The following is a 20,734-nucleotide window of genomic DNA, read 5'->3' as shown; positions in this document are numbered from 1 at the left end:
AATTCAAAGACAGCAAGACAAAAGCCATTGAATTTCACAACCCGGGTTGGTCAACTAGAGTCTACTCGTCTGCTCGGATAAAAAGGCCCACAGCCTTCCTTTCAATTCTTAATGGATGGGCCATTTAACGGTCTCGGGGACTTGGATGAGGAATACAAACATCTCTTGTCAAAGACAATGTGGAGGGGTGGGAGCCATGCAACATGGAGCTCTAGGTTGTGAGAGCAGTAACATTGACTTGAGGCCCTGCAAGCTCAGTCAGCGATAGCACCATCCTACAAGCAGCCTCACAGAAAAAGGACTCTGCTCAGATTGAATACCTGGCCCCATCTACACTGCTTTCACTGGGACCACTGTACCATCGCCCGCAAGATTAATTCATCGCTGCATGCCACCTCACCGGGTGAAGTCAGCACCACTGGGAAAGGGTATTAACCAGCTTTGGTTTTCAATCCATTGACCTCCCTGAAAGAATACCTCGTTGCACGTTGATTCCAGATTCCAAAACTCATGTGAAACAATAATTATTTTCTCTGTGGTCTTTTCCCTGTTAATATTTCTTTTTTCTATCCCTCGTTTCCTATATGAATGTCAAGGGGACAATGTTGTGACCCCCCCTTCTCTATTTGAGAGTATGCAAGTAAGCTAACCCTTTGGGTTCATTTTATCTTTAGTTTGTTGTGGAGTTATTAATAGAAATTGTATCACACCAAAACTGAAATGAAAATCGCTTATTGTCACAAGTAGGCTTCAAATGAAGTTACTGTGAAAAGCCCCTAGTCGCCAGATTCCGGCACCTGTTCAGGGAGGCTGGTACGGGAATTAAACCGTGCTGCTGGCCTGCCTTGGTCTGCTTCCAAAGCCAGCAATCTAGCCCTGCGCTAAACCAGCCCCTTGAGGAACTGGGAAGTATGCCACCACTAATAAAGGAGGAAGTAAGTCACCACACCTTTCTGTTCACGGATGGGTGGCCAGAGAAGACATTTGTGGTGTTTTCAATTTGCTTCCCTCCTGTCCATAACACCAGGAGACGAATACCATGAAGGAACGGGAGTGCGTAACTTGTAAAAGGCTGTTTCTACATTGTAGAATGAAGGACAATGATATCAAATTAATTGTAAGAGGATTAGGTAAGAGATCATGAGAACTTTTCTTTTAGGCAGAGGATTTTAAAATCTGTGGAATGCACCACCAGATTCATTGACTGAATCAGTGGCCACATCGACATTTAAGAATGGGTTGTCTGAAGCAATGGGGGTAAAGGGACATGCGAACCGTCTAGCTTGCCGTCTTTCATTTCTTCAGGGAAATTTGGATTAATTATATTGATGGCTTTTAATGTGACTAAATGCAAGGTTAGAAGAGGAAAAATGGATGATTGTTTAAAAGATTGTATATCTCTGCTTAAGAAGGAACAACGATCAAAGAATGAACATGCAAGATGTGGTCTGCCTAAATTTCCATACAAATAATTGGTTTGTTAGACGCCTTCAGAGGACATGAAGAGTTAATGATTATAAGGTGGGGCTAGACTCATGTGTGCCAGGTTTCCTTCTCTCCAGGGCATCATGGAACTAACAATGTTTTTAACCACAATCGAAGCATCAAATTATTATTCAAAAACATAAAAAATCGAGCAGGAATAGGCCATTCAGCCCTCCAAGTCCATTCTGTCATTCAATGAGATCATGGCTGATTATCCTGTTCAGCACCATTTTCCTGCACTAGCCCCAGATCCCTTGATGTTTTTGATATGTAGAAACCTATCAATCTCGGCCTGGAACATACACAATAACTGAGCCCCCATGGCCCTCTGGGGGCAGAGAATTACAAAGATTCAACACCCTCTGACATTCTGCCTCTCCTCAGTCCTAAATGGTCTTCCCTTTACTCTGAGACCATGTCCCCTGATTCTATAAACCCAGCCCCACCAGGGAAAGCATCCTTCCTGCATCAACCCTGTCAAGTCCTGTTAGAAGCCTGACGGTTTGAAATAGATCGCTTCTAAACTCTTGAGACACTTATTTTTTCCTTAAAGGACAATCCCCCTATCCCAGGAATTAATTTAGTGAACCTTCGTTGCAATCCCTCTATGGAAAGTACGTAATTCCTTAGGTAAGGAGACTGCACACTGAGCTAAATCGCTGGCTTTTAAAGCAGACCAAGCAGGCCAGCAGCACGGTTCAATTCCCGTACCAGCCTCCCCGAACAGGCGCCGGAATGTGGCGACTGGGGGCTTTTCACAGTAACTTCATTGAAGCCTACTTGTGACAATAAGCGATTTTCATTTCATTAAACTGCATACAATGCTCCAGGACCAGTCTCACTAAGGCTAATGATTACATTAAAGCATCTTCATTCCAATGCTCAAACCCTCTTGTAATAAAGGCCAACATATCATTTGCCTTCTCAATTGCTGCTGTACATGCACATTTGCGTTCAGTAACTTATAAACTAGGAACCTTCTCCAGAACTTGTCGCACCCCTAGTCAAGCTGTTCCACTACAGCTACAACACTGGCATCTACCCGGCAATGTGGAAAATTGCCCAGGTGTGCCATGTACACAAGAAGCAGGACAAATCCAACCCAGCCAATTTCAGCCCTATCAGTCTACTCTCTATCTTAGTTTTGTGTCATTGGCAAACCTGGAAATATTACCTTTAATTCCCACATCCACGTCATTGATATAGATTGTGAATAGCATGGACCCAAGCCCTGATCCTTGTAGTACCCCACGGATCACAGACTGCCAACCTGAAAATGACCTATTTATTCCTACTCTCTGTTTTCTGTCTGTTAACCAGTTCTCAATTGATGCCAATACATCCTTTTGCCAATCCAATGTGCTCTAGTATTGAATACTAGCCCCTTGAGTGTGAGCTTATCAAAATGTAAATATAACACATCCAGCACCCTTATCGATAGAGTCATAAGATGTTTACAGAATGATAACAGGCCTTTCGGCCCAAATTGTCCATGCTGCCCAGTTTCCACCAGTAAGCTAATCCCAATTGCCCGCATTTGGCCCATAACCCTCTATACCCAGCTTTCCCATATAACTGTCCAAATGCTTTTTAAAAGACAACATTGTACCCGCTTTACTACTGCCACTCGCCAGTAGTGTGAAAAAATTTTGTGAAAAAATTGCTGCTCTGGACCCTTTTGTATCTCTCCCCTCTCACCTTAAACCTATATCCTCTAGTTTTAGCCTCCACTACCTTTGAGAAGTGATGTTGACTATCTACCTTATCTATGCCCCTCATTATTTTATAGACCTCGAAAAGATCACCCCTAAGCCTCCTATGCTCCAGGGAAAAAGGTCCCAGTCTATCCAGTCTATCTTTATAACTCAAACCATCAAGTCCCAGTAGCATCCTAGGAAATCTTTTCTGCACTCTTTCTAGTTTAATAATATCCTTTCTATAATAGGGTGACCAGAACTGGACACAGTATTCCAAGTGTCGCCTTACTAATGTCTTGTACAACTTCAGCAAGACGTCCCAACTCCTGTATTCTACTCTTTTTTTTTATACTATCCCACAGTTTGCTCAATTTACAGAGTTTTGATTAACCTCTTAATATGGTAAGAGTTGAACTTGGGATCTCACATTATAATTACAGTAAGAAGTCTTACAACACCAGGTTAAAGTCCAACAGGTTTGTTTCGATGTCACTAGCTTTCGGAGCGCTGCTCCTTCCTCAGGTGAATGAAGAGGTATGTTCCAGAAACATATATATAGACAGATTCAAAGATGCCAGACAATGCTTGGAATGCGAGCATTAGCAGGTGATTAAATCTTTACAGATCCAGAGATGGGGTAACCCCAGGTTAAAGAGGTGTGAATTGTCTCAAACCAGGACAGTTGGTAGGATTTCGCAGGCCAGATGGTGGGGGATGAATGTAATGCGAAATGAATCCCAGGTCCCGGTTGAAGCCACACTCATGTGTGCGGAACTTGGCTATAAGCTTCTGCTCGGCGATTCTGCGTTGTCGCGCGTCCTGAAGGCCGCTTTGGAGAACGCTTATCCGGAGATCAGATGCTGAATGCCCTTGACTGCTGAAGTGTTCCCCGACTGGAAGGGAACATTCCTGCCTGGTGATTGTCGCGCGATGTCCGTTCATTCATTGTCGCAGCGTCTGCATGGTCTCGCCAATGTACCACGCTTTGGGACATCCTTTCCTGCAGCGTATGAGGTAGACAACGTTGGCCGAGTCGCACGAGTATGTACCGCGTACCTGGTGGGTGGTGTTCTCACGTGTAATGGTGGTATCCATGTCGATGATCTGGCACGTCTTGCAGAGATTGCCATGGCAGGGTTGTGTGGTGTCGTGGTCACTGTTCTGAAGGCTGGGTAGTTTGCTGCAAACAATGGTTTGTTTGAGGTTGCCCAGCAATGAAGCCACCCCCGGTACCACAGTAGAAAACAATACAGGGAAATCTATTGTCAACTTGTCAAATTGTCAGACTACACCCTTCAACCAGACGAAATCGAAATCCTCAGCAGAGGGCTCAATTTCTGCACCACCACCAAAATGGACCCCATCAGTCTTGCGGCAGACACGGAGGAATTCATCAGGCGCATGAGGCTCCAGGAATTCTTCCACAGACCCCAAGAGGCCAACAGCGAACCCAAGCATACTACCAATGAACCGGAACAGCAGACCGAGAGATCTGCGGTGCGGCAACTGAAGGGGAAAGAGTCGAATTGGACACCTCCGGAAGGCCGCTGCCCTAGACTCGACATGTATGCTCAAGCCGTCAGGAGTCGCGTCAATGCCAGATTCATCAGTCGCATTCACAAGACAGCCCCGAACGTCACCCAAGCACAACGCAATGCCATCCGCGCTCTCAAGACCAACCGCAGCATCGTCATCAAACCAGCAGACAAAGGAGGGGCCACTGTCATACTGAACAGAACGGACTACTGCAAAGAGGTATACCGACAACTCAACAACCAGGAACACTGCAGACAGTTACCCGCAGATCCGAACAAGGAACACATCCGCCAACTTAACAGACTGATCAAGACCTTGGATCCAGATCTACAGAGCACCCTACATGCTCTCATCTCACGTACTCCCACGTACTCCATTGGAGATCTCTACTGCCTCCCGAAAATACACAAGGCCAACACACCAGGCCATCCTATCATTTCAGGCAATGGGACCCTGTGTGAGAACCTCTCTGGCTACAACGAGAGCATCTTGAAACCCATCGTACAAGGTACGTCCAGCTTCTGACGCGACACGACGGACTTCCTACAGAAACTCAGCACCCATGGACCAGTTGAACCAGGAACATTCCTCGTCACAATGGACGTCTCGGCACTCTATACCAGCATCCCCCATGATGACGGCATTGCTGCAACAGTCTCAGTACTCAACACCGACAACTGCCAATCTTCAGATGCAATTCTGCAACTCATTCGCTTCATTCTGGATCACAACGTCATCACCTTCGACAACAAGTTCTTCATCCAGACGCATGGAATAGCCATGGGGACCAAATTCGCACCCCAATACGCCAACATCTTCATGCACAAGTTTGAACAAGACCTACTCACCGCACAGGACCTTCAACCGACGTTGTACACCAGATACATCGATGACATTTTTTTCCTTTGGACCCACAGCGAAGAATCACCAAAACGACTACACGATGACATCAATAAGTTCCATCCAACCATCAGACTCACCATGGACTACTCTCCAAAATCAGTTGCATTCTTGGACACACTCGGCTCCATCAAGGACGGTCACCTCAGCACTTCGCTTTACCGCAAACCCACGGATAACCTCACGATGCTCCACTTCTCCAGCTTCCACCCTAAACACATTAAAGAAGCCATCCCCTATGGATAAGCTCTCCGTATTCACAGGATCTGCTCAGACGAGGAGGAGCATAACAGACATCTACAGACGTTGAAAGATGCCCTCGTACGAATGGGATATGGTGCTCGACTCATCGGGAATTAAGGTTTACGGGGAAAGAACAGGAAAGCGGACATGGAGAGCGATGGATCAACCATGATCCTGTTGAATGGTGGAGCAGGCTCGAGGGGCTGAATGGCCTACTCCTGTTCCTATTTCTTCTGGTCTTGTGGTCTAATCTTCCATTGATTAGTCCATGAGGAGTAGTCAAATGAAACTCACAGATAATGAAAGTTTCAATCAATCCCTCCTTCTAGAAAACCCCTAGATCATTCTATTAATTGCATTTTTAAAAAGCATCGACTCCGCTGAGCTGCAGGGAACAATTTCAACACAACTATCTTTTTTTCTGAGTGTGCAATCAGTTTCGAGATTTTTATTGCAACTGAGCTTGTATTTGCCAATTTTCCCATTTCATCAAACTATCAATCAAGATTCTCAACTCTTGAGTACAGTTAAGCGACAGAAGTTGTCAGAAAATGTGCAACTTGCAGAATTGGGGTTTCTCTCTAACACAAAGCCGATAACCATTGCCTCATTCATTTTTGAGTGTGCTTAGGTCAGGATTGAGGGGCATGGGGGGGGGGGGGGTGGAGGATGGGGGGTGGGGGAGGGCGCGTTGTGGGCATCTAGGCTGGAGCAATGAATGATAAGGAGGGTGAGGTAGTCTGTCAGCGTACGTTTTGGCAGCGGCCTCCAATCAACTGCTTAAGAAGCCTGAGAGACACAAGTTGGCTGCTGTTAGCCTACCGAATTTAGCAGGTAAACAAAGAAAAGAGCCCTCGTTTGCATCGAATAAAGAGTCTAACAGTTATTTTAGGCAGGTGCCAGTGATGCCTGTTATGAGCCAGGGTTTAGAGAACCCCAAAGTGTATCATGGAGTTCACCTGTCCCACAACTTTGAATAGATTGTGGTATGGGGAGCACACGGCCCACTCTACAGGTGTGGTACAGCAGAAATGGAAACGTTTTTTTAAAAGCAAAATAATGTTTATTCTATGAACTCAGTTAACCTTTTCAAAACATACAGTGAACATCTTAGCAACCATTAATTCAAATGCATCCCCAAAGAATACAACACTATGTAATCCTTAATAACTTCCCAAACAACATCCAGAAGACAAAAGAAACACCTTTTAACAGAAGCACATCAGGTTTACATTCACTACTGAGAACATTTATAATTCTGAATTCACCAAATGATCAAGAGATAATCTTTTCATGGCAGAGAGAGAGCAATACACCTGCTTTGTCTGGCTTCAGCTCCAACACTGAAAACGAAACCAAAAAGATACAGACACACTCAAGCTTTTCTCAAAGTGAAACTAAAAAACAGAGCCAGAACTCAGTTCCACCCACACTCTGACATCACTGCAGTATCATGAGCAGCCAAACATTTCTTAAAGTGACATTCTCATGACATGCCTGAAATATCACCTGACTCGATATTGGAAGGGATGTAATTGTGCCTTCTTTTGGAATGGAATGTTGGTCCCCAAAATTGGTGGAAAGCAATCCAATTTCTAACCCGATTTTGGAACTGAACAATTTGAATGCATTTCCTCGCAAGGTCATAAGGACCATAAGATATAGGAGCAAATGTTGTCCATTCAGCCCATCAAGTCTCCTCCGCCATTCAATACGATCATGGCTGATCTGATATCACAATCCTCAACTCTACTTTCCTGCCTTATCCCCATAACCCTTGATTCCTTTACTAGTTAAAAGTCTGCCTCTCTCAGCCTTGAACATTCTTAATAATATTAGTCTTTATTAGTGTCACAAGTAGGCTTACATTAATAATGCAATGAAGTTACTGTGAAAAGCCCCTAGTCACCACACCCCGGTGGCCCCTGTTCGGGTACACGGAGGGAGAATTCAGATTGTCCAATTCACATAACAAGCTCGCCTTTAAGGACTTGTGGGAGGAAACCGCAACACCCGGAGGAAACCCACGCAGACACGGGGAGAAAGTGCAGATTCCGCACAGCCAGTGACCCAAGCCGGAAATCAAACTTGGGACCATGGTGTGTGAAGCAACAGTGCTAACCACTGTGCTACCATGCCGCCCATAAATGACCCAGCCTCTACCTCCCTCTGGGGTAAGGAATTCCGCAGATTCACTACCCTCTGAGAGAAGAAATTCCTCCCCATCTCTGTCTGAAATGGGCGATCACTTCCTCTGAGATTATGCCCTCTGGTCCTGGACTCTCCCACAAGGGAAAACATCCTCTCAGCTTCTGTCAAGACCCCAGAGAATCCCATACATCTGAATAAGATTGCCTCTCATTCCTCTGAACTCCAATGAGTACAGGCCCAACCTACTCAGCCTCTCCTCATTGGAAAATCCAACCATACCCGGGATCAACCTAGTGAACTGGACTGCCTCCAATGCCAGTGTATCTTTCTGTGGTGTGGTCTAACTAGAGCCTTGCAAAGTGTTAGCACAACTTCCCTATGTTTACATTCCATTCCCTTTGAAATAAAGGCCAACATTACATTTACCTTCTCTATTACCTGCTGACCTTTTGTAATTTATGCACAAGGACCCCCAAAGTCCCTCTGTACTGCAGTTTTCTACAGTCTTTCCCCATTTAAATAATATTCAGCTCCTTTATTCTTCCTACCAAAGTGTCCAACTTCACATTTTCCAACATTGTATTCCATCTGACAAGTTTTTGCCCACTCATCTAACCTGCCTCGGTCCCTCGGTCGACTCTGTATCATTCTCACCAGTGGCATAGTGGCATTGGCATTTGATCAGTCATCCAGAGACTCAGGGTAATGCTCTGGGGGCCCGGGTTCAACTCTCACGATGGCGCATGGTGAAATTTGAATTCAATAGAAATCTGGAAACAAAATGAAACCATGGCTGATTGTTGTAAAATCCATTCGGTTCAACAATGTCCTTCAGGGAAGGAAATCTGCCATCCCAAATGTGACTCCAGGCCCACAGCAATGCAGTTCACTCTGAACTGCCCCCTCAAGGGCAATTAGGGATGGGCAATAAATGCTGGGCCAGTCAGTGAAACCACATCCCAGGAAAGAATAAATATAAACATTTCCCTTCCAACCTATTTTTGTGTCATCCGCAATCTTGGCAATAGCACATTCACATCAAGTCATTAATCTACATTGTAAATAAAGGTGATGAGGAGAAGAATAGGTTTCACTCGATGGATGGACTCAGATGAACTTTCCTTGTCCATAGTTCTCTTGCAACCTCGGTATTTGTTCTCCTCCATGCAAAGGACTGAATTATAACAGGCAGTACCACACTGGGAACAGTTCCACATGTAATCCATGTGGACTATTTTGACTGGCACAACATGTCAAATGAAACTCATATGTTCCTGTCATCTGTTCCTGTCATATGCATCCAATTCGAACTTCAACATTAGCACTGTTTTTGATCCTGTTCCAACTGTGCCCACAGAGAAACTGGATAAAAAAGAAAGGAAACATTTGCATTTATGTATCAATTTCATGACTTCAGGATGTCCTAAAATTATTTACAGCCAATGAAGTACTTTTGAAGTGGAGTCACTGTTGCAACGCAGGAAGTGCGCCAGCTAATTTACTTACCACAAGGTCCCACAAACAACAAGGACAGTATACATAGATACATCGAAGTTAGGAGCAGGAGGAGGCCTGTTGGCCCTTCGAGCCTACTCCGCCATTCATCACGATCATGGCTGATCAACCAACTCAATAGCCTAATCCTGCTTTCTCCCCATAACCTTTGATCCCATTCTCCCCAAGTGCTATATCCAGCCGCCTTTTGAATACATTCAAAGTTTTAGCATCAACTACTTCCTGTGGTAATGAATTCCACAGACTCACCACTCTTTGTGTGAAGAAGTGTCTCCTTATCTCTGTCTGAAATGGTTTACCCTGAATCCTCAGGCTGTTGTCATAATATCCACTCATGTATATAATGAGATGCAGACAGGCAGTGACTGACACACAGGATGACCAGTAAGCACACAACACAGTGCAGCCAATCACCAGACAGGACACCACCACTATAAAGCCAGAGGGCACTAGGTTTCCCGCTCTCTCGGGACTCAGCCACTGAGTCAGTCAGAGTCCACGAGCTAGCAAGTGCAAACACCATGCGGTAGCTAGTAAGTCTGGTCAGGCTACCACAAGGTCTCCAGTCAGTTAAGTATAGTGTCGACCCACAGCTGAATATGTCCATCAGTTCTATCATTGAATAAAACAGTGTTGGATCTTCTCCAGTGTTCGACGTCTGTTTCTAGCTTCCCTGCATCGAGTGCAATCCACATCGAACCTACTTGCCTAACACATCAGCTGTGACCCCTGGTTCTGGACACACCTATCATTGGTAACATCTTCCCTGCATCTACCCTATCGTGATCTGTATTTGTGTTGCTGTTTGAGTGATCAATCTTGGCCAGGACACCAAGGATAACTCCACTGTTCTCTTTTGGAATAGTGCTGTTGCATCTTTGACACCCACCTGAGACAGCAGACATGGCCTCAGTTGATGACACCTCTAACAAAGTGTCAAATCAGTGCAGTACTCCTTTAGAGCTGCACTTGGGTGTCAAATGGACTTTTGTGCTCAAGTCACTGGGGTGAGACATTTTCTTCATTCATTTACGGGATGAGGGCATCGCTGGTTGGGCCAGCATTTATTGCCCAGTCCTAGTTGCCCCTGAGAAGGTGGTGTGGAGCTGCCTCCTTGAACCGCTGCAGCTCATGTGGTGTAGGTACACCCACGGTGCTGTTAGGAGGGAGTTCCAGGATTCTGACCCAATGACAGTGAAGGAACGGTGATATATTTCCAAATCAGCATGGTGAGTAACTTGAAGGGGAACTTTCAGAAGGTGGTTTTCCCAGGTATCTGCTGCCCTTATCATTCAAGATGGTAGAGGCTGTGCATTTGGGAATGTTCTGCCTAATGAGCCTTGGCGAGTTCCTGCAGTGCACCTTATAGATGGTACACACTACTGCCACTATTGGTTGGTGGTGGAGGGATTGGATGTTCGTGGAAGAGGTAGCAATCAAGTGGCCTGCTTTGTCCTGGATGGTGTTGAGCTTCTTCAGTGTTATTGGAGTTGCAATCATCCAGGCAAGTGGAGAGTATTCCATCACACTCCTAACATGTACCTAGATGGTGTACAGTCTTTGGGGAGTCAGGAGGTGTGTAACTGACCACAGGACTCCTGGCCTCTGACCTGCTCTTGTAACAAGGGTATTTATATGGCTAGTCCAGTTCCGTTTCTGACCAATGGTATCACCCATAATGTTGAAAATGGGGGATTCAGTGATGATAATGCCATTGAAAGTCATGGGGCGATGGTTAAGTCCTCTTTTGTTGGAGATGGTCATTGCCTGACACTTGTGTTCTCATAGAATCATGGAATTTACAGTGCAGAATGAGGCTATTCAGCCCAACGAGTCTGCACCGGCTCTTGGAAAGAGCACCCTACCGAAACCCACACCTCCCCCCTATCCCCATAACCCAGTAACCTCACCCAACACTAAGGATAATTTTGGACACTAAGGGCAATTTAGCATGGCCAATCCGACTAACCTGCACATCTTCGGACTGTGGGAGGAAACCGGAGCACCCGGAGGAAACCCACGCACACACGGGGAGAACATGCAGACTCCGCACAGACAGTGACCCAAGCCGGGAATTGAACATGGGACCCTGGAGCTGTGAAGCAATTGTGCTAACCACTATGCTACCTTGCTGCCTGTGTGACACGAATGTTATGTGCCACTTGTAAGCCCAAGCCTGAATATTGTGCAGGTCTTTCTGTATTTTTACATGGGTTACTTTAGTGTCTGAGGTGTTGCGAATGGTGCTGAACATTGTGCAATGTTTCAGCGAACATGCCCACTTCTGACCTTCTGTTGGAAGGAAGGACATTGATGAGGCAGCTGAAGATAGTTGAGCCTATTAGACATTTCCCTGAGGAACTTCTGCAATAATGTCCCGGGACTGACACTGAAATGATTGTCCACCAAACACCACAACCATCTTCCTAACCCTAACCCTAACCCTAACCCTAACCCGAACCCTAACCCTAACCGTAATATGAAGTAGCAGAGACTATTCCCCTTGATTCTCATTGACTCCAGTTTTATGAGGTCTCGATGATGCCATACTCGGTCAAATGCTGCCTTGATGTCAAGGGCAGTCACTCTCACTTTGGAGTTCAGCTCTTCAGTGCATGTTTTTACTGAGGTTGTAAAGTTAGTAATGTGGTCATGAACTGAGTGACCCTGACGGAACCTAAACTGAGCAACACTGAGCAGTAATTGCTGAGTAGGTGCTGCTTGATAGCACTGTTAATGACTCCTTCCATCACCTTACTGATAATTGAAAGTAGACTGATGGGGCAGTAATTGGCTGGGTTGGATTTGTCCTGTTTCTTGTTTGCAGGATTTATCCGGGCATTTTTCCACATTGTCAGGTAGATGCCAGCGTTGTAGCTGTACTGGAACAGCTTGGCTAGGGTTGCATCAAGTTCTGGAGCACAAGTTTTCAGTACTATTGCCGGAATATTGTCAGGGCCCAGAGCCTTTGCAGTACCCAGTGCCTTCAGCTGTTTTGAACCAGGGTTGATCTCCTGGCTTGGTGGTAATTGTTGGGTGGGGGATATGTCAGGCCATGACATTGCAGATTGCGGTTGAGTACAATTCTGCTGCTGCTGGTGACCCACAGTGCTTCACAGATGTTTTAGGAGTCTATCTCATTCAGCGCAGTGGTAGTGCCACACAGCACTTGAACCCACAACCCACAAGTTCAGAGACAAAAGCACTGCCAAGTAAGCCACAGTTCATATCCAATCTCTTTGATGCTGCAGATTAGATATATTTGGATCCCTAGAAAAGATGGACTTGTTTGAAAATCACTAAAAATGAACTACAATTTTCTACTTACGGATAAACAGACCTTATAAAACACAGAAGTTACAAAGTGGTGAATTTATAGAAGATTGCTGAAGTCGGGCTAATTTTGTTTTGAGAACTCTTACACTAAAAATGTGGTTCTAAGGCACTGCACCCGAGTATAATCAGACAAAAACTGATACCGGAACAAAGAAGGAGACATTAGGGCAGGTGACCGAACATTTGGAGTCATGAGAAAGATAGGCGGAGATTTGTGAAGAAATAATGTTGGAGGGGAAAGAAACGTTGGGAATGGGGTGATAGTTTTGAAGAACAACTCTTCTATAAGCTTCCCCAGCCACGTTCCTCACTTGTTTGCCTCATCATAGTTCAGATGCGGTTAATCAGAGAAGGATCATAGAATGACGGCAGTGCAGGAAGGCCCACTCGGCCATTAATGCTTAGAGGAACTAAATAATTAGAACTGGGGAGACACCCCTAACATTTTTAAGAAAATCTAAATTTAGAGTACCGTATTATTTTTTTCCAACTAAGGGGCAATTTTGGGTGACCAATCCACGTATCCTGCACATCGTTTTGGGTTGTGGGGGCGATACCCACCCAAACAGGGGGGAATGTGCAAAATCCACACGGACAGTGACCTGGAGCCGGGATCGAACCCGGGTCCTCGGCACAGTGATGCAGCAGTGCTAACCACTGTGCCACCATGCTGCCCCACCCCCTAGGTTATTATAGGAAATATGGTGGATGCTGATATTTTGAAGACTATGTGTGCTGTTCAGGGTGTGGTAAACCACTGTGTTCTGATATTAGGGGTTGTTCAGTAGAACCTGCACTACAGGCTCACCTGTGGCCCCTGCATGCTAGCTCCGCCCAGGAGGCGGGCTATAAATATGCGTGGCCTCCAGCTCGCAGCCATTTCGCCAGCTGCTGAGGGAGGCCACACATCTGATACTAACAAAGCCTCAGTTTGGATTCAACTTCGTCTCCAGTCAAATTGATCGTGCCTCACGGGGTTTAAAGGTTTGGAGGCATTTTGTGTAGATTGAAGCTACTTGTAACCCATTGATTTTTGTTTCCCACTGAAGTAACATTCAGTATTTATATAGCATCTGGTTGAACTGGTTATTGATTGGCGAGATTTGAGTGGAAATACAAAGGGCACTGAAGAAACAAGATTGCTCCTTCACAAACAGGAGTTGTAAAACATTGATCTAAAGTGTGAAGGCACTTATTTGTAGGACTTGTTTTCGCTTCCTGCTTTTGAAACGCTCTGTTATGGCGAGTGAATGACTGAACAGAGTTGGATATAAGGTTAGAGAGACACAATTATAACAGCTCCCTATTACAGCAACTCCAGTTTGTCAATGAAGGACACATGCCAATCAAACTGAGATGTCAATAATCGGGATTCCCCACAAAAAACACATTCCGCCGCAGTGTAACAGTTAAGTTACATAGAATTTACAGAAAGAGGATATTTATAAGAAATAGCAGCCGGAGAAGACCATACAGCCTTTGAGCCTGCTCCGCCATTCAATACGATTGTGGCTGGTCCGTTACCACAACTCCACTTCCCTCCCAGCTCCCCATAGCTCTTGATTCCCTGAGGGGCCAAAAATCTACCTCAGCCTTGAATGTGCTCCACCAGGAAACGTTCACAAACTTCTGAAGCAAAGAATTCCAAATGTCCACAACAGTCTGAGTGAATAACTCTCTCCTCATCTCAGTCCTAAATGATTGCCCCATCTCCAAGATGGCGCCGGAGCGAGGCGACTCTCTGCGAGCTCTCCCCAACAGCTCCACTTTTTACTTAACTTATAATCTTTTTAAAATTAATTCTAAAACTAACATTATTACTAACATCTCTCTTTTATCTTCTCTTGCAGGCTTCAACATCCTCCGAGGCCCTTGGAGACCTTTTGACCCAGACCCGACCTGACCTCCGCAACCTGGAAGAAGATCGGGCCCAAACCGGAAGTGAAGCACCGACCTCGATTTGGAGCCGACCCGGACCTCGGAGCTCCCAACCCGGCCGAACTACCGACGCCAGCCCCCGGATCGCCCGGCCCAGTCCCCGGAGCACCCGACCCAACCCCCGACGGCAAGACCCAGCCCAACGCGACCCCAAGAGACCCGCCCAGCGACCCGACCCGGAGAGGCCCGCCCAGCAACCCGACTGATGCTCGATCAATAACTCCAGAAGCGAGATCGGAGACAATTGAAGGCTTTATTACACTAGATGTATCCCCCAGCAGCGCAGGTACAGAAGGCAGCTGCTGGGGCGACACGGGCTCTTATACCGCGCCTTGCTGGGCGGAGCCAGCAGACAGGTTTAACCAATGAGAACAGAGTACGTTCTACACCAATGGTCTTCCGGCATTACAGAGTACCGTAATACCTCTAGTACTGACTACCACACCGACCTACATGATGGAAGAAAGAAAAATCCACGTGGAGGCCCGACCGGGGCCTACTTCAAGAACCGACCCCAGGAGCGCCCAGGGAGGGAACAGACCACGGGACCCAGCAAACCTTCCTCAGGAAGCCCCTGCCCATGACCCAGGACCCCAGAAATAGCAGAGACCCCGTGCGAGGACCCGAACGCGCTGCAAGGTATTCCTGCGCCCGCAGAACGCCGGGACCCATCTGGATCGCAAACTCGCCCCCCTAGCAACCCCTCTACCTCAACCAGCGCCCGGGACCCTGTTAGACGTGTCCCCGGATATGTAAACAGCGCTCTGGTCCCCGCCAGCGCCCTGGACCCCGCCAGACGCGACCACCTACCTTCCACAAGGGCTGACGTCTCCCATCGGATCCCAGGATCATCCAACAGCAGCCGCCGACTGAGGAAGCGAGGGAAACACGGCGGTCTGCAGGTTAGACTGAAGTAACGTGGTTTCAAGACCCCTCTCCCCAGCATACTCCTGTCAAACGTCCAAGCGATCGAAAACAAGCTGGATGAACTTAACGCCAGACTTACCTCTCAGAGGGAAGTAAGAGTCTGCTGTGTGCTCTGTTTCACAGAGACATGGCTCACCCCCGCCTCACCGGACTGTGCCGTACAACCTGAAGGCTTCTCAATTCACCGGGCGGACCGCATGGCATCATCAGGCCGGATCTCGAATAACGACGAGTCAGAATACAGGAGGGAGATAGAGAACCTAGTGGAGTGGTGCAGCGACAACAATCTCTCCCTCAATGCCAGCAAAACTAAAGAGCTGGTAATTGACTTCAGGAAGCAAAGTACTGTACACACCCCTGTCAGCATCAACGGGGCCGAGGTGGAGATGGTTAGCAGTTTCAAATTCCTAGGGGTGCACATCTCCAAAAATCTGTCCTGGTCCACCCACGTCGACGCTACCACCAAGAAAGCACAACAGCGCTTATACTTCCTCAGGAAACTAAGGAAATTCAGCATGTTCACATTAACCCTTACCAACTTTTACAGATGCACCATAGAAAGCATCCTATCGGGCTGCATCACAGCCTGGTACGGCAACTGCTCGGCCCAGGACCGCAAGAAACTTCAGAGAGTCGTGAACACCGCCCAGTCCATCACACGAACCTGCCTCTCATCTATTGACTCCATCTACACCTCCCACTGCCTGGGGAAGCGGCAGCATAATCAAAGATCCCTCCCACCCGGCTTACTCACTCTTTCAATTTCTTCCATTGGGCAGGAGATATAGAAGTCTGAGAACATGCACGAACAGACTCAAAAACAGCTTCTTCCCCACTGTCACCTGACTCCTAAATGACCCTCTTATGGACTGACCTCATTAACACTACACCCTGTATGCTTCATCCGATGCCAGTGCTTATGTAGTTACATTGTATATCTTGTGTTGCCCTATTATGTATTTTCTTTTCTTCCCTTTTCTTCCCATGTACTTAATGATTGTTGAGCTGCTCGCAAAAAAATACTTTTCACTGTACCTCGGTACACGTGACAATAAACAAATCCAATCCAATCCAATCCTAAGGCTACCCCTCTCTGCTGTAGAGGCCTCAGTTAGTGGAAACAATTCCTCAATGTCTACTCCATCGAGCTCTTCAGATTCTTATATGTTTCAATGCATTCACCACTCATTCTTCTCAACTCCAGAGGGTCTAGGCCCAGTTTGCTCAGCCCCTTCCATCACAGGACAAACATCTCTTTACATGGCCCAACCAAGTGAATCTTTGCTGGACCGCTTACAAAGCAAATATACCTGTCCTCAAATATGGAGATCAAAACTGTCCACAGCTCTCCCAGCGACTTTGCTGGTTCACCAAAGCCGTAAAAAATTGTCGAAGACTTCCTTGTTCTTGTACTCTGATCTTCTTGCAATCGAGGCCGACCTACCATTTGCTTTCTTAATTGCTTGCTGCACCTGAATTCATCACCGCTGTGCTGAGAGTCCATTGTGATTCCTCAAATCCTGCTTCCTGTTACCCTGAATGGAACCACACATGGTAAAGTCACTCAAAGTCAAGTCAAGCTCATACTAGAAAATTTCATGTCCGGATAATAGTTATTTAAAGGAGGCAGGACCCATGCCTGAGAAAGTATGCTACTGCATAGTGTGTCCAGCTGATACCTCGCCAATGAAAAAAGCAATGGGGACAGCGGGCATCCCTACCTCAATCGCCAGTGCAGATAGAAACACCCCTGAACTTATATTATTTGTATGTACATTGGCTATTGGAGCCCTATTCTACATTCAGAAGCAATATCGGGCAATACGACCTACACTCCTCTGGGTCCTTATCCTTCGTTAAAATAAGCAAAATAGGTGTTTGTGGGCAGAATCTGCCCCTTATTAACCTCATTAAACATTTCCATTAGGAGAGGTCCCATCTCTGTATCAACCTTTTTATAAAACTCCGCTGCAAATTCAACCAGGTCCGGCACCTTCCCAGACTGCATCGGCCCAATACGTCTCAACACCTCCTCCAGCTGAATTGGAATGCCCAGCCCCTGAACCTTTCCCTCCTCCACCACTGGTAAATCTAAACTGTACCTAAACCGCCTCATGCCCAAGTCCCGGTGTGCCCGGTCCACTCCAGGAGTGTGGTTGAATACCCCCTCCCCCACCAGCTGCTCAAACATCTATTCCGTGATCCTCCCACCCTCAGGCAGTCGAATCCTTGGTCGCCACGGATAGAGTGGTGAAACTGGGAATGCAAAAGGGATGTGATTTGGAGGAGCACCGAGATCTCAAAGGATTTCATCATTAGTGGGCAAGTGAGAATCCTTGAAACTCATGCATACATTATGCAGGAAGTGCTGCAGGATGTACCGCCGTGCTCTCAACCTCGAGGGATTCTAGCGAGACAATCTGGCATTCCGCTTCAACGTCAGGCTGCCAACTGCTGATCATTGAAAGTTGCACAAGAAACAACATCAGACATTTCCCTCAATGTCAAACTGTCAAGTTTTACCAATCACCCAGCAGTTAAGCTGGAACCATCCGAATGCTCCTTCGTGGCAGATTGCCCAACATTTAAACAAGACATTCTGGATGTTTTCTCTTCTTCAACCACGAGCTGCTGAAGCCTGCCATCTCAATGCTCCGCGTCAGTTTCAATTGTGTGACACAAAAGTGACTGCAAACTGGATGCGGTCGGTAACTTTAAACAAAACGTTCATGCACCTTGAAAATGAAAACCCAATGTCGAGCTGAAACTAACCAAACAAAGCAGAGTATTTGGGTCTTTATGGCACAGAAAGAGGCCATTCAGCCCATCAAATCCATCCCCAATCAGGAATACAGCAGAGGTGCTATAGTTGTTCTCAGTACGCCTCGGGCGAGAAAGAGAAAAAAAAAAATCATCCATGGTTTTCATCCTGAGTTGATGTCTAATAACCTGCATTGTGTGTAGATATAATGGTTAGGTGTTGAGGTCCGCTGTATTGCGTACCATGCTCCGATGAAAATCCTTACTCACAGTGTAGAAAGTTCCTTTCAGCTTGTGTCAACTTGGAAAATTAGTCACTCTTTATCTCTGCTTCAACCATGGTCCTTATGGGAGCAGTACAATAACCATTGGTGGAAACAAAGAGCCTGCATTAATACAGCACCTTCTGTGTCGTGTGGGAGGTCTTGTGGCGCAGTGTCCCTGCCTCTGAACCAGAAGCTCTGGGATTGCAAACCCACCACAGGACATCAGGGCCAAGAAAGGTACATTCATAATGCCGCCAAACAGGTTGAGCGGGAGAAATTCCGGGTCAGTCACGCTTGGTGCAGAGTGGTTCCCCTCCAGCTATAAGCCTCATGACCTGTTCCAGGAATAATTTGCCATGGAAACAGAAAAAAGTCCGCTTAGGCACGGGAAGAGAATTGGAATTCTGTTTTCTTGGGTTGTCGCAAAAGAATAGAGTGGCCGATGGATTCCTGCAGAACTACAGTCGCAATCAAGTAGGTGATTGCAGCTGCCAATTTAGGCTTAGGGTTAGGGTTATAGCAAGGTCATACAAACAGCAAATGAGATAAATGACCAGATAAACTTACCTTATACTGTTATACGGTAGTGGCACGGTAGCCCTGTGGTTAGCACTGATGCTTCACAGCGTCAGGGTACCAGGTTCGATTCCCGCTTGGGTCACTGTCTGTGCGGAGTCTGCATGCGTTCTCCCTGCATCAGCGTGGGTTTCCTCCGGGTGATCCAGTTTGCTCCCACAAGTTCCAAAAGATGTGCTGTTAGGTAATTTGAACATTCTGAATTCTCCCTCCGTGTTGGAGGGAAGAAAAACCTCAAAGTCTGTTCTCGACTGCGTGGTGTTGGTCAAACTTTGTTTAATTCGGAAAAACTGTGTGCACACAGGAGAGATAGATTCCGCGACTATCTTGTAGCTCGCAAAAGTCAGCTCTGCCTGTCCTCAGAATTACATGCATATATATTTAAAGTTCTTCGGAGTCACAAGCAGGTACTGGCGTCACTGAATCATTCGGAACAATACAAAGTGATCAGTTTGCATATTTTCTGGTCCCCGTAATGGGGAAAAGATTAAAGAATACAATGTTTCCTTACAATCTCATGGGTTTGTGCTTAACATATTTAACTTCTAGAAGAGGTGCAAATGTATTGGACAATGGATCCCTCAGAGTTATTGGGGCCTCCTGTGTTTCCCTTTTCATATTTAAATGCTCTGTGAGATGATTAAATCATTTCCAATGTGGGTGACTTTAACCCCTTGCTTACTGGTTTCCCCTTGGTATATGTTTAACCCCTTGCCTGCTGGTTTGCCCTTGACCTGTGTTATTACAATACTTTGGACATCTTTAGTACAGCAACCCTGATACATATAGCAATTTCTTCTGCTAACACTCCGTGTACCCGAACAGGCGCCGAAGTGTGGTGACTGGGGGATTTCACCTCATTGCAGTGTTAATGTAAGCCTACTTGTGACAATAGTAAAAATTATTATTCTATTATTATTATATACTTGAACAAGAACAACTGCGATCCTTATTTTGGGTGAGCTTGATTTACGATGAAAAGTTTCAAAATCCGTTTTAAGGTACAATCCAACTGATTGAATCACATCAGCTCCAGTAGGGAGAGCCGTGTTGAGTCACAAACCATTAGCCAAAATAATGTTTTGCTTGAGCAACTGAGTATGCTGAACAGAGAAATGACTGTAACTCAATTAAAATCACAGCTGTGACCCCAATCTGGGAATAGGGTTGACCATTATCTGTAAATGTATTTTGTATTAAGTTAGAATGAACGTGTGACCTTTAAACTCTCCCTAGCTAGACATTCCACAGATTTCACTATTTTCAAAGCAAACCAACAGCTGCTTTGAGCCGGCTCCAGAAAAATATTGGGGAAGATTTCCTCCGGTTTCCACTTCAGGCAACTCCCTTTAGGATTATGTTTGTGAGCCCAAGTGCTGAAGTTTTATAAAAATTGAATTATGG

Source organism: Scyliorhinus torazame, chromosome 10 (assembly GCF_047496885.1).
Source record: "Scyliorhinus torazame isolate Kashiwa2021f chromosome 10, sScyTor2.1, whole genome shotgun sequence".
NCBI lineage: Eukaryota > Metazoa > Chordata > Chondrichthyes > Carcharhiniformes > Scyliorhinidae > Scyliorhinus > Scyliorhinus torazame.
Note: the sequence above shows the minus strand (reverse complement) of the source record.